Source organism: Pongo pygmaeus, chromosome 14 (assembly GCF_028885625.2).
Source record: "Pongo pygmaeus isolate AG05252 chromosome 14, NHGRI_mPonPyg2-v2.0_pri, whole genome shotgun sequence".
Lineage (NCBI taxonomy): Eukaryota > Metazoa > Chordata > Mammalia > Primates > Hominidae > Pongo > Pongo pygmaeus.
Genome location: NC_072387.2, coordinates 83,232,207 through 83,245,509, shown reverse-complemented (window position 1 = coordinate 83,245,509; position 13,303 = coordinate 83,232,207). Strand labels below are relative to the sequence as shown.

Here is a 13,303-nt window from a genome sequence, read left to right as displayed (position 1 = left end):
GGAGCCAAGGCAGAGGCATGCTGAGCAGTGCACAACGCAGAACAAATTCCAAAGTCAAAAATAGTTTAAAATAAGTAATAGAAAGTTTGTACTTTCTTTGCATTTTTATCTTATTTCCTTTTAGTTTTGCCTACCTGGAACCACTCCATGCCACATTCAAATGAGAAAGTCTAGTTTTATGTAAGAAACATTGAATTTTTAAGGTTAGATTTTATGTCTTTTTGGCCCATATAGGAAGGGGAAAAAGGTTTTTCCCTTTTTATTAGCCTCTGTATAATTTTATGTGATTATCCTTAGAGAATATAGTTTTCTGTTGTGAATAGAGGTTGTGGAATAGATAATTTAATTAAATTTACTTTGAGTTAGTTCATGCTTTTCCAAAACCAGGTATAAAGTCCGTGTAACTCTTATGACCCATTAAGAGTCTAAGATTCATGAGAGACATCCATTAATGCCGTTTCAGATTTGAAGGTCAAGGGAAAATGCCAATGGAGTTACTGCTATTTCATCATGAAGTCCTTTATGACAGCTAAAATACTAAGAAAAGTAGCAATTAGATTATATATGATAAGGATGTATTAACTATATAAACATCTGTTTGGTGAGGGGGTGGCTGTGGGGGTCAGGGGTTTATATGAGCACAGGATAGAGTCGTGGCAGGCCAGAGTAGTCTTGGAAAAGGCAACATTTGGGCGTGAGAACAGGGAATACTTGTTCTCTTTAGAGCTGCCAGTTTCCAGGCTTGAGGCTGAGGCCTTTGCTGGGGAACCACCCTCTTCTACCCCAGTATTTCCTTGCCTCCTGTCCATATCAATAATAATAAGATCTTCATAGAAATGAAGAAAACAACTTTTACAAGGCCAATAGTTAATGACAATCACTTGATCACTTATTTTTCATAGAAATGCTACTTCCAGCAGTATGGAGGAGTAGGTACTAGCAAGAAGGTGACATCAGTTTACAAAGAAAACACCAGTAGACTGACAGCCAACCTGTCAACATCAACAGTGGCAGCTGGAAGACAATGGGATAATATTTTCAAAATGCTGACAGACAATGTCCATATAAAGCTGTGTGGTCACTCACTATAATTCTGTGAAATACCTTCCAAAATATTGACAAAATAAAGGACAGTTTTGAACAAAAACTGAGAGACTAAAAGGAAATTCTAAAGCATTCAGCTAAAAGATTCCAACATATTATTGCTTGAGTTAAAAATAGAACCCAAAATGATGATCTGAAATGTAATATGGAATAATGCCTAAAAAAAGGCATTTTATAAAAGTGTGCACACATTTTCTTCTTAAAATGCTATTAATACGATTTGATTTATAGGATTTTTATACAATGATAGAGCTGAAGTATTAGAGTGTAATAACATTTAAATTTGGAGAGGACATTGGGAGTTAGTTTCTAATGTCCTTGTATTGTTTGTTAATTATACTTGTTTAAAAACAATTAAGAATAACTGCTGAAAAAACAGAGGTTCAATGTATAATTTCCCAAAGAAGTTGAATGGGAATAGATGTGTAAGACAGCAAGCAAACAAAAAAGTATTTCTTTTCCTTTTTTTTTTTGAGACGGAGTCTCACTCTCACCCAGGCTAGAGTGCAGTGGTGCGATCTCTGCTCACTGCAACGTTTGCCTCCTGGATTCAAGTGATTCTCCTGCCTCAGCCTCCCGAGTAGCTGGGATTACAGGAGTGTGCCACCATGCCTGGCTAATTTTTGTATTTTTAGTGGAGACAGGGTTTCACCATGTTGGCCAGGCTGGTCTCAAACTCCTGACCCCAGATGATCTGCCCACCTCTGCCTCCCAAAGTGCTGGGATTACAGGTATGAGCCACCGCGCCCAGCCACAAAAAAGTGTTTCTGTGTCATTTTTTAGAAATCAGAATTGAGAAAAAATGAAAAGGACAAATAGAAACATAAAAAATAAGAAAAGGAATAAGGTAAAAATAAAGCCAAGTATCACTAATTATAATCCACGTAAATGAATGCGGAAGGCACAATTCTGGCTGGCCCCCAAGAGTTCCTGTCTGCTTCACTCTAGAGTACATGTTTTGCATAATCCCTGGAATTGTGAATTTGATGGATTTTACTTCTGTGATTAGGTTGTATCCTGTGGCATAATTGTCTTTAAGAAAGGGAGATTGTCCCAATGGACCTGAACTTATCACAGGAGTCTTTTAAGGGAAGAGAGTTTTCTCTAGCTGGTCCTAGAAAGGGAGGTCTGAGAGATTGCCACATTGCAAGGACCTGAGAGTAACCACTAAAAGCTGAAAACAGTCCCAGCTAAAAGCTGAAAGGCATCTGGGACCTCAGTCCTACAGCCACAAGGAAATGAATTCAGCGAATAATCTGTGGTAGTGTGAAGGTGAGTCTTTGCTAGTTGAACCTCCAGATTAGGACTCAGCAAGCTAAAACCTTTTTTTTTTTTTTTTTCTATTTTAGCAGAATGTAGCACCCAGCTAAAATGTGCTGGATTCCTGACTCACAAAAACTGAGAATAATACATAGTCTTGTTTTAAGTCAGTATGTTTGCAGTAATTTATCATGCAGCAATAGAAAACTAATACAACAATCTAATTCCAAAAGCCAAAAGACAGAGATTCTGAGTTTGGATTTAAAAGTATAGTCATATGTGGTTTACACACCTCAACATGAAAACAAAGGTAGAAAAGAAAGGAATAATGACAGATTTGCCCTGGAAATACAGCCATTTTATTTCAGATCATTCAGATTTTAGCACAGAAAACAATTGGGTGAAGATAGTTTTACTAGTTTATCAGGACAGTATAAAAATACTAAACCTGTAAGCATTTTTTAAAATAGCATGAAAATATATAAAGCACAATTGATCAAATATAAAACGTTAAAAAGTCATCTACTACAGAGAGAGATTTTAGTACACCTTTATCAATTATTTTTGTCAAGCAGGAAAAGCTAGTAAAGATTAATGATTTATACAACACAATTAATAGGGTAAATGGAATAAACACATATAGATTCCTGTATCTAACAGTTTAGAAAATAGGCATTCTTTCAAGGACATGTAGTAATTGCAAAAATGTATCACACAATGTACAACAAAGCAAGCTTCATCAAATTTCTGAAAATTTCTGTCACAAAAACCATGTTTTCTAACCACTACACTTAATTAGAAGACAGTAAAATTTAAAAATACATTTTGAGATTTGACATTTTTGTAAGTTACCCATGAGTCAGTCAAAAAATCATGGTGGAAATTTTCAAAAATATTAGAACTATATCATAATGAAAATAAATTTGTAGGAAGCTGTCAAACTGGTCTTTGTAACATTAAAAGAGAATAAATGTATATATTAGAAAAGACAAAAAGCTCACCATGCGAGTTCATGTTATTATGCTTCCTAACTTATATTAATTGTATTCTTTTGTATATTTCAAATATTACAAAAGTAAATCTGTTCAAGTTCTTTTTTTTTTAATATTGATTGGCGAGTAATCTTCCTAATTTGGCAATAACTACTACATTCTTTTCACTTAAGTATTCTTTCGCACATGATATATGAAAACCTAAGATGATCAGTGTTGAAACATAATTGTAAACCATACTCAAATTATTCTTGATTGTATTTTTATATCTCATAATTGAAGTACCTATTTAAAATATGGTATTTAGTAATGACTCTAGATCTTTGCAACTTTGTAAGGGCAAAGAGCTATAATTCTTAAAATTTCTCTTTGGTTAATATCTAATCCGAAAAACGTATTAGTGAGATTTACTTAAAACCTATCAGTGAAAATTTCAGTATCAAGGAAAGTGTCAATTCTGAAGAAAATACTATTTTCAAGGTGATGATCAGTTGGCCCGTGTTTCTTAGTTTCAGTCACTTGAACTGGGAGTAGTTAATGGTTTCACTCAAGGTAAGCCATCTGCCACGGTGGAGGGTGGTATAATAGGGCATGCTTGTGTGATCTTCAGGCCTATATGACTATGTACCACACGTTAGTGTTAAGTGCTCTTTGCTGAAGAAAACAGAAGTTGATTATTGGATTGATTCTAATTTAGAATAGACAGACATCACTGCAGTGACATTTTCCTGAATAACTGAGTTTATCAAGACTGAATTTATTGTAAAAAGGGCATCATGTGATTTATTTTACATGGGTCTGTGGCTGCTAGTAAGATTCACTAATTGATTTATAATCTTTCTAATTTATGGTAGTGCATAATTGCTTAAACGTATTGAACAGGCATGAAATGTTTCACAGGGGAAGTGTCTCCACCGCCTTCCCCACCTCAGCCCAGCTTTCTCTTCTGATAATGCAAATGATTTACCTATGTAGAACTGTCTATTTTCTCCATAAAAAGCAATATATCTAGTGTCCATAAAATAGTTCCAAGGTCAAATATTCAGATAATCTATAAATACCTTATCTGAAATCATCACGGTATGAGCAAAGCTCTGTAATAAAAATTCAGAACTGCTACTTCCTTAATAAGTAGTCCACAGCTCCGAAGGCTGCGTTTGACCTCATCAGGATTCTCCCCTGTGAACAGACCTCGACCTTGCCTTTTCCATTGCCGTTATAGCCTTTGGTTCCCTTACTTGCTTTTTTTAAGCAAGTTCACTTGTATTCATTTGCATTTTTAATGAGTTATTTGCTTCAATGCTTTTTTTTGAGTAGTGCCATATGTTTACTATTTAAATTGTAAATTCTGAGTGCCTTCTTAATTTAAACACTATTATAGGGCTTTTAAATACATTATCAACATTAATTATTTTTAGATATTTTAAAACATATTAATACATAGTACAGATATTTTGTAGCTTGACATTTTCTTTTCCCTGAGAACAGTATTAAATCTTTTTATAGCATGTCTTTTTTACCTGGAACAGAAGTTAAACACAGTCAAGTTCATGTGTTGTTATTTTTTAAATAAAATGGTTCACTAAAGAGTTAAGGCTGAGCAAAAGTTTATATAGTTTTCAGAAAAAATCCACAAAAACCAATATAAACACAGAGAAAGAATAATAAAATTGGATTTTAATAACTCATTTCTGAGTGCTTTGATTATAAAATGTAGTTTTGGTCATTTAGAGCATTACTATCTAAGTTGCTTTTAAGCTGTGGTTTCTAAACAGTAAAGACACAACCATACCAAAACTAAAAAAAAAATTGATGAACCAGATTTTGAGAATTACCGTCTCTTTAAAATCAGTCTAGTGATGAAATGATTGAACTCTCAAGCCATATTTAAGAAAGCTTTGTCTCTTTTCAGTTGTCTGGCAGATGATATTCATGGTTCATTTCATGTTTGTGGTTATTCACCCTTTTGTTTATTAAAAATAAAGGTTGAGTTTACTATAAGTGATTTCTCTGAATTCTTATTGAAGTCCTCATTTAATGGGAGCAGAGGTGAGAGCAAAACTGGTCAAATAGATCATCGATTATGTTGTTTTAATATATATATAAAATAAAGATTCTTTCTTTAGGCTTTAAACCTATAAAAATATGGAAGGTGAAATGGTCAATGCACTAACCAAATGATGTAACCAAGAAAGATGAGCAAATGGGAGAAAGAGAGGCACCTAACAGCACCAGCCTCATTTCACTCATTTATTCCACAAACATTCCAGGTGTTTGGAATGTAGCAGTGGTCAAAATAAGGTCTCTGCTCTCATGAAGGTTCACTTATGTCTTCTGTGTCTGATACTTCTAGTTTGCACTGCTCAGCCTAGAGACTTCCACTCCTAAAAGCTTGGCTCTGTTTTTGAGAATATTCTTAAAATATGTCAGACAGTACTTTAGCTTTCCATTGCTTACCCTTAACATACAACACATATGAGGCTGTTTTAGCTAAGTGAGGTATTAAAAAATTTTAAGAGCAGATAGAGCAAGGACCGATCAGTTAGAACAGATTCTGGCACCAAAGAGCTGGATTCTACACTCATCAACAGCTTGTGATTCGTGATGACCAGTGGCTTCCTAGGTGCTCCCAGATTTACTCTCCTTCCTTCTCATTAGTGGAGTCTTACCCAAGTTCCTTGTTCTGTGTTGGGCAGTGGTCTCAGTTTCCTGCTGGGTTTCTATCTCACTGTCTTCCCATTCCCAGTTCTCATGTGAGGGGTCAGCCACCTTACATTCTGCCCTCAGATACGGCACTGAGGAGTTTTAGTAATCCATATACTGTCTAACCATCTTTAAAATCCTAAGTATTCAAAATACTGAATGAAACTAATAGTTTGACTTTTTTTCACTCCCTTTAAAAATATATATTCATATTGAAAGGGATTTGAAAAACTAAAGGAAGAATTTTGGCCCCTAAATCAGCTTACCCAGGGTGAAAGTGGGTGGTGCTGACATGTAGGTGTGTAGATTAAATTTTGAAATATATTTGCAGTGCGAATGGCCAGACACACAGAAAAATCCAGACTAAAAATCAAATCATTGACCATGAACAGGATGTGTCAGAATCCCTTCCCTTTTATATGAGGCACAGGACCCAAGCACGTAGCCGTCTTCCACCCTCAAGGAAATAGCTTACAAGGAGAATTAGAAGTTTCTCTAGGAAATCCCGCTTTGATTCAAGCCTTAACATGATCACTTCCACGAACTCCACAAAAACAACGTTCTAGTCTTTTCAGGCAAGTGGACCAATAAAAAATATTGAATTATTTTCTTATTCATTTGGCAAAATTTATTGAATGTCATTCAAAACTACAAGGAGCTCGCCATCTTGTAAGAGAGATATATGCAGGCAGATAACTTTAATACAGCATGGGAAGTGGAAAAATTAGGATGGACACAATGTATTATGAGATTCTGGAGGAAAGCTAACCATCCTAGAGTGAGCATCAGGATGCGTCATGGAAGACAGGGAATGTCTGAAGTGCATCCTAAAGATGTGTTAGGAATTAGGATATAGTTGGGTGTGAAGGAAAAGTGGTTGGGAGAAAATTGTGTTCAGAGATAGCAAATGTGTGAAGGGCCCAGAAGTGTCAGGAATGTGGGGAAACTATGTACACTTTGGAGGCAAGTGGAGTGGGACTGGACTCCGTTTGTACTGTGTTCAGGAACTTAGAACGTGCATGCCTGGTGATGACTTATCCTGCATTTTCTCCCCGCTCAGTTTACATTTCTTTTTCTCTTTCATATGCTCTTTTCCAGTCTCTTAACAATTATGTCAGTTAGTGTATGGTACAGGAAACGCGAACCACTCTAGGTATTTCAGGAGAACAGGAATTTAGTGTAGCGAATGCTCACTTGTTCATTGAAGAGAAGGAGGAATGGAAGTCAGGTCTGCCTCCCCACCATTGATTTCAGGAAACGCCACCATAGCTGTGAAGCAGAGACAGAGAAGCTGCTGCTGCTGTTGCCAGTACTACAGCTGACACAACTGCCTCCCCCACAGATTAGTAACTCGACTCTGCAACGTTTAATGTTGTTGCCAGCAACCAGACCAGCAAGATGACCTCCCTCTCATTTCCTCCTTCTGACTCTTAAATGAGGACATCACACTGGCAGAATACAGAACCTTAATGTTGAAGAGCTTGATGCTTCAGGGAGATAATTAGAAAGCAGTGGCAATGGATGACAAGCAACAACTAATCAGTCATATCTCATACTTTGTACTTATTTATATGTTGCATATGTAAAGATGTTAAATTTGATTCCCACCCCCCCTCCTCCCTGCCCCCCCCTCCATGATCCCAGTTTCCCCAAAGAAACTATCTGGTGACCAGAAAAAAAGTCCAAGGAAGTCAACAAGGGATTAAAAAGAAATCTGGAGAGTAGAAAGCCCCTGGCTGGTCCAGAGAGGGAGAAAGGAAATATATTGGAAAGACAAAAGAGACAACAAGGCTTAGAGGGAAATCTTTATTGTAGCTAATTTGAGTTTGTTCTCAATGATTATCCCTCCACCCCATTTCCACTTTAACCTTCTGTTTTTCTTGACTTCAGCCTCACTAGGTCTCTGAAGGCAAATGTTCTAGCATTATGGATATCATAAAGCTGAATGACTGTCTAGGTGTGAGGACACAAGTATTGCTTTAAGAATTTATTTAAAACAGCCATCTAAACACACACACATGCACATCTGTCTGGCACTTACCTTTAAGTACTTTTAAGATTTTCTTATCTCTATGTCAGAATAAATACCAAGGCATGGACTTCAAAGAAGGAAATGTTTGAAAAGTGCTAACTGTAGAAACCAACCAAAGTTGTGTTGGCATGTATTTTTAAATGTTACTGTAAAAATCAATTAGATACTGTGTACACTGCCCAAATCAGATAAGTAAAATGTTATTGCAGCATAGTATTTGGGCATCTGGTAAATCTTCAACTTGCTGACAGGTTTGGTTTTGTTGCGTTTGCCAAATGGGAAATGAAGCAATCAGGGAAAACTGACGCTGTGCTCTGATTATGTTCTGAATAAGAAGGAAGAGCTGCTTGATGACCTCACAGTGATGGCAACCTGGGGAAAATGAGAATTTATATTGGAGTTTGTAAAAGTAAGAAAAGCAATGTTAGATATAGAATGGAGAGGTGACTCTTAGGAAAGCTGACTTACAATGCCTTAAATGGCAGAAAAGTTCTTTTGGTTCAACGTAAATGAGAGATTCAAAGAATGTTCTAACTGGGTAATTGTACATCGTATAAACAAGCTAGACATGAAAACCATGTCGAGAAGGAATCAGTGTGGCTCTACTAGGAGCCTTCTGATTTTGAACTACAAGGACAAGTTAGCCAGGGCAGAGAACTGTTCAATACTTATTTTGTCAAAGGAGAGAGCAACCTCCTAACATTTAGAAAGGGAGACAAATTTACTTCAGAGGAAATTAAATCCTTCAGTAGAAGAGAAATTGATCAGAGACCGTCTGATTTGTCACTTTGTCATTGAGTCCATTTCTTCATTTAACAACTATTAAGGAGTAATTACAAGTTACCAGGAACTATGTTATATGCTGAGTATATTACATATATGTTATAGATATGGATATAGATATAATTTATCTATGTACTTGCAGAATAATTACAGAAAATCTAGGTGAAATCAAAGATAAGGGGACTGGGCCAGATATGTCTATAGTTTTCAAAATGTAAAATTAAACCCTGAAAAATATTTATTGCTATACTTGTTGGAATTTACAATGTATTATTAAATGCAATAGTTTAGGTAGGTAGGAAAATAATACTAACAATCATATAAACTTACATGTGTTTCCTGAGAAGAAATCACAACAAGTGTATTTTTTAGTTTGTGGACATTGAAAAAGTACCATCAATATAATTTGGCATGATTTTAGCAAGATATTTCTCTTTTTCTTATAGTTGTTTTTGATGAACAAAAGAGAAAACTTACTCTGAATAATGATGCATCTATATAATAGCTTTATTCTTCACAAAATACATACATAATGTTGTTTAATGAATTCAAGTTTACCTGCAGAAAGTTCTAAATTAAGGACTTTTTTGTTTCTGTAAGTTTTTTTTTAAATCGTATAACACATGGAGAGTTGTACAAATTGTAAGTACAGTTTGCAGATTTTTCACAAAGTGAACACAGATATATGTAACTAGCAATCAGATAAAGAAATAATAATTTATATGTCCCATTGATGTCTCATCCTAGTCACTACCCGTTTTCAAGAGTAATGCTTGTCCTTAAAAAATATGACTTTAAAAAATATGGATTTGTTTTGCCAATTTGTAAATTTAGGCAGGTTTTGATAACAAGTATGCCAGCTTCATAAAACCATTCACTATGTGTTTCTTCTTTTTTTGTTCCGTGGAAGAGTTTGTGTCAGATTTGGGTGATTTATTTGATAAGTGTTTGAAACAATTCATGAAGGAAACTTATTAAACAGTTTGGTTTTTTAGAATTTAAAAATTTATCGGAATAAACCTTTTTATAACAATCTTATTGTTTTTAGGCCAAGCGTAGTGGCTCACGCCTATAATCCCAGCACTTTGGGAGGCCGAGGCGGGTGAATCATGAGGTCAGGAGTTCGAGAGCCTGGCCAATATGGTGAAACCCCATCTCTACTAAAAATACAAAAATTAGCTGGGCATGTTGGTGTGCACCTGTAGTCCCAGCTACTCGGGAAGCTGAGGCAGAAGAATCACTTGAACCCAGGAGGCGGAGGTTGTGGTGAGCTGAGATTGTGCCACTGGACTCCAGCCTGGGTGACACAGTGAGACTCTATCTCAAAAACAAAAAACAAACAAAACAAAAATCTTAATATTTTTATAATGTCTGTAGGCTTTGTACTGAAATCTCCCCCCCGCCCCTTTTTTCTTTTTGAGATGGAGTTTTGCTCTTGTTGCCTAGGCTGGAGTGCAATGGTGCCATCTCGGCTCACCGCAACCTGCACTTCCTGGGTTCAAGTGATTCTCCTGCCTCAGCCTCCCAAGTAGCTAGGATTGCAGGTACATGCCACCATGCCTGGCTAATTTTGAATTTTTAGTAGAGACAGGGTTTATCCATGTTGGTCAGGCTGATCTTGAACTCCAGACCTCGGGCCTCCCAAAGTGCTGGGTTTACAGGCATGAGCCACCACACCCAGCATTTTTTTTTTCTTTTTTTTGAGAAGGAGTTTCGCTCTTGTTGCCCAGGTTGGGGTGCAATGGCGTGATCTCGGCTCACTGCAACCTCTGCCTCCCAGGTTCAAGCGATTCTCCTGCCTCAACCTCTCAAGTAGCTGGGATTACAGGCACCCACGACCATGCCCGACTCACTTTCGTATTTTTAGTAGAGACGGGGTTGGATCGCCTGAGGTCAGGAATTCAAGACCAGACTGACCAACATGGTGAAATTCCACTGTTACTAGAGGGTGTGCTGAATGATTGTATCCCTTTAGATTTGTTAAGACTTGCTTTGTAGCCCACCGTGGGGTCGCATTGTGGTAAATAGTTCATAAGTACTTGAAAAACACTGTGTATTGGATAGATATCAGGTACGTTGTTCTAAATAAGTAAGATAAGTTAGTTAATTTGGTTTTTTTTCCCCTGTCTTCTATAGCCCTGCTAACTTTTTCTCTTTGTCTGTCCATTATTGAGTGAGTTATGCTAAAATCTCACACTATATTTGTAGGCTTGTCTATTACTCATTTTAGTTCTTTATGCCTTTGCTTTTTAAGACTATTTTTATAAATTGACATATATATGTCATATATATATATACACACACACATATATATATGTATGTATGCATATATTCCTGTTGGAGTGGTTCTTTTGTCAGTAAACTGTCCTTTTTAGTTTCTAGTAATTATTCTAGCTTACCATCTTTTTTCCCTAGTGTGACTATAACTGTACCAACCTTCTTTTGCTTTGTATTTGCCTAGTGTTTTTTTCATTCATTTACTTTCAACTTTTGTTTTCTTATATTTAAGAGTTACTACATTTAAGTTTTTCTTAAAAATCAAAGCTATAATTTTAAAACCATAAAAACTAGACTACTTAATTGCAGAATGTAGTACTGTACATTATACCATCACACTGTATGCTTTTTATTCCGTTTTTCCTGATATTTTAAAATTTCCTTTCCCTACCTTCTCTGTAGTGTAAATATTATTTTCAGTAGCTTATCCTATCAATTGCATAGCCCCTGTAGCTTTTTCATGCTCACCATAGTTTAATCCTTTTACTTATTTCTAGACAATGCAGAGATCTTGGGACATTTTAACTCTGTAAACTCCCCCCCCCCTTTTTGCCCCACATTTTAAACCCCAAAATATAATTATTGTTAAGACAGTATATTATTAGCCTAGCAAGATGTCATCATTACTGAGTTAGATTTATGTACATATTTACCTTTTCCTTTGCTCTTTTCTCTTTCTTGTATTTCCATATTTCTATATTAGGGATGATTTTCCTTGGGCCTGAAGAATTTTTTTAGTACTTCTTTTTACATAGTCTGTTAGCCATGAATGCTCTGTTTTTATTTAAAATGTTTGTATTGTGTCTTCATTTTTGATAGAAAAGTATCAAAATTGTCAATTGTTTTATTTTTTTATTTCAGAATGTAAACCTATCCTGTTGTCTTCTGGCTCTGTCATTTTGTTGAGAAGTAACTCTTCAAATAGTTACTCTTTGGGAGGTCATCTTTTCACTGACTACTTTTGAGTAGTTTCTTTTGAATTTATATTGCTTGGGATTTACAGATTCTTGAATTTTACAGCAAAATGTCTTTCAGAAAATATCTGGCCAGTATTTTCAATGTTGCTGTGCCCTGTTTCCCTATTCTTTCTCTCCACTCCTCTGGGCCTCCGATTACACACATGTAATACCTTACCTGTGTGTCTTGTGTGTTTTTGTTTTGTTTTCTTTTGTTTTTTGAGGCAGTCTTGCTCTGTCGCCCAGGCTGGAGTGCAGTGGTATGATCTCAGCTCACTGCAACATCTGCCTTCCGGGTTCAAGAGATTCTCGCACTTCAGCCTCCCGAGTAGCTGCATTACAGGCGTCCACCACCACTCCCGGCTAATTTTTGTATTTTTAGTAGTGATGGGGTTTTGCCCTGTTGGCCAGGCTGGTCTCAAACTCCTGGCCTCAAGGGATCCACCTGCCTCCGCCTCCCAAAGTTTTGGGATTATAGACGTGAGCCACTGTGTCGGGCCTGTTTTATGCTTTTTAAAGTATCTTACTACTCCCACTCGAACTACATTCTCGTTTTTGCTCATTCACTTTTCAGTTCATTAATCATTTCTGCTATGTCCTTCTGCTGTCAAACACAAGTGTCAAGTTTTCAATTCAAATACTATATTTTTCACTTCTGGAATCTGTATATTTGACTAGGTTTTCGTTTGGTTTTGTAGACTGCAGTTTTGGAGTACGGTTTTCTTATCTATTTTCTTAAGCATTTTATGATTGTTATTTTACAGTACATGTTGGATAACTCTAAAAATTTTTAATTTGTTCTTATTTTTCTTATCTATTTACCTCCTTTTAGTTTGTTCTTATCTATTTCTCTACTTTTAGTTTTAAGTAATTTGGGGTAGTATTCTGAAATGGTTTGTAATTTAAGTGAATAGCAGACGTTGTGATTATGCCTCAAGGAAAAAATGATATACAATGATAGTTCCTTTCCTTGTGTTTCTTTCCTTCTTGGATTTTGGACCTTAAAGTTCTGATTGTTTTAGTTGCTCTCCAGTGTCTTAAAATGCACTTTTACAAATTTAATCCAGTTTTGTTACTGTTTCTAATACGAGAGTTGATTTAATACTAACTATTCTGCCTTGGCTGAAATGAAATTTGGGCTTTTCTTTTTCCACATTTCACGTGCTATAAATTGTCCAGATTATTTTGCATGTCAT

At 36.0% G+C, this 13,303-nt stretch overlaps 1 protein-coding gene and 1 long non-coding RNA gene across 17 annotated transcripts in view; one reads left to right on the top strand and one right to left on the bottom strand.

Moving 5' to 3' along the window:
- KLF12 (KLF transcription factor 12) overlaps positions 1-13,303 on the top strand; it is a 458,192-nt gene that overhangs the window by 255,915 nt on the left and 188,974 nt on the right. The gene's annotated exons all lie outside the window — the stretch shown is intronic.
- LOC134738070 (uncharacterized) overlaps positions 1-13,303 on the bottom strand; it is a 61,479-nt gene that overhangs the window by 21,740 nt on the left and 26,436 nt on the right. The window lies entirely within an intron of this gene.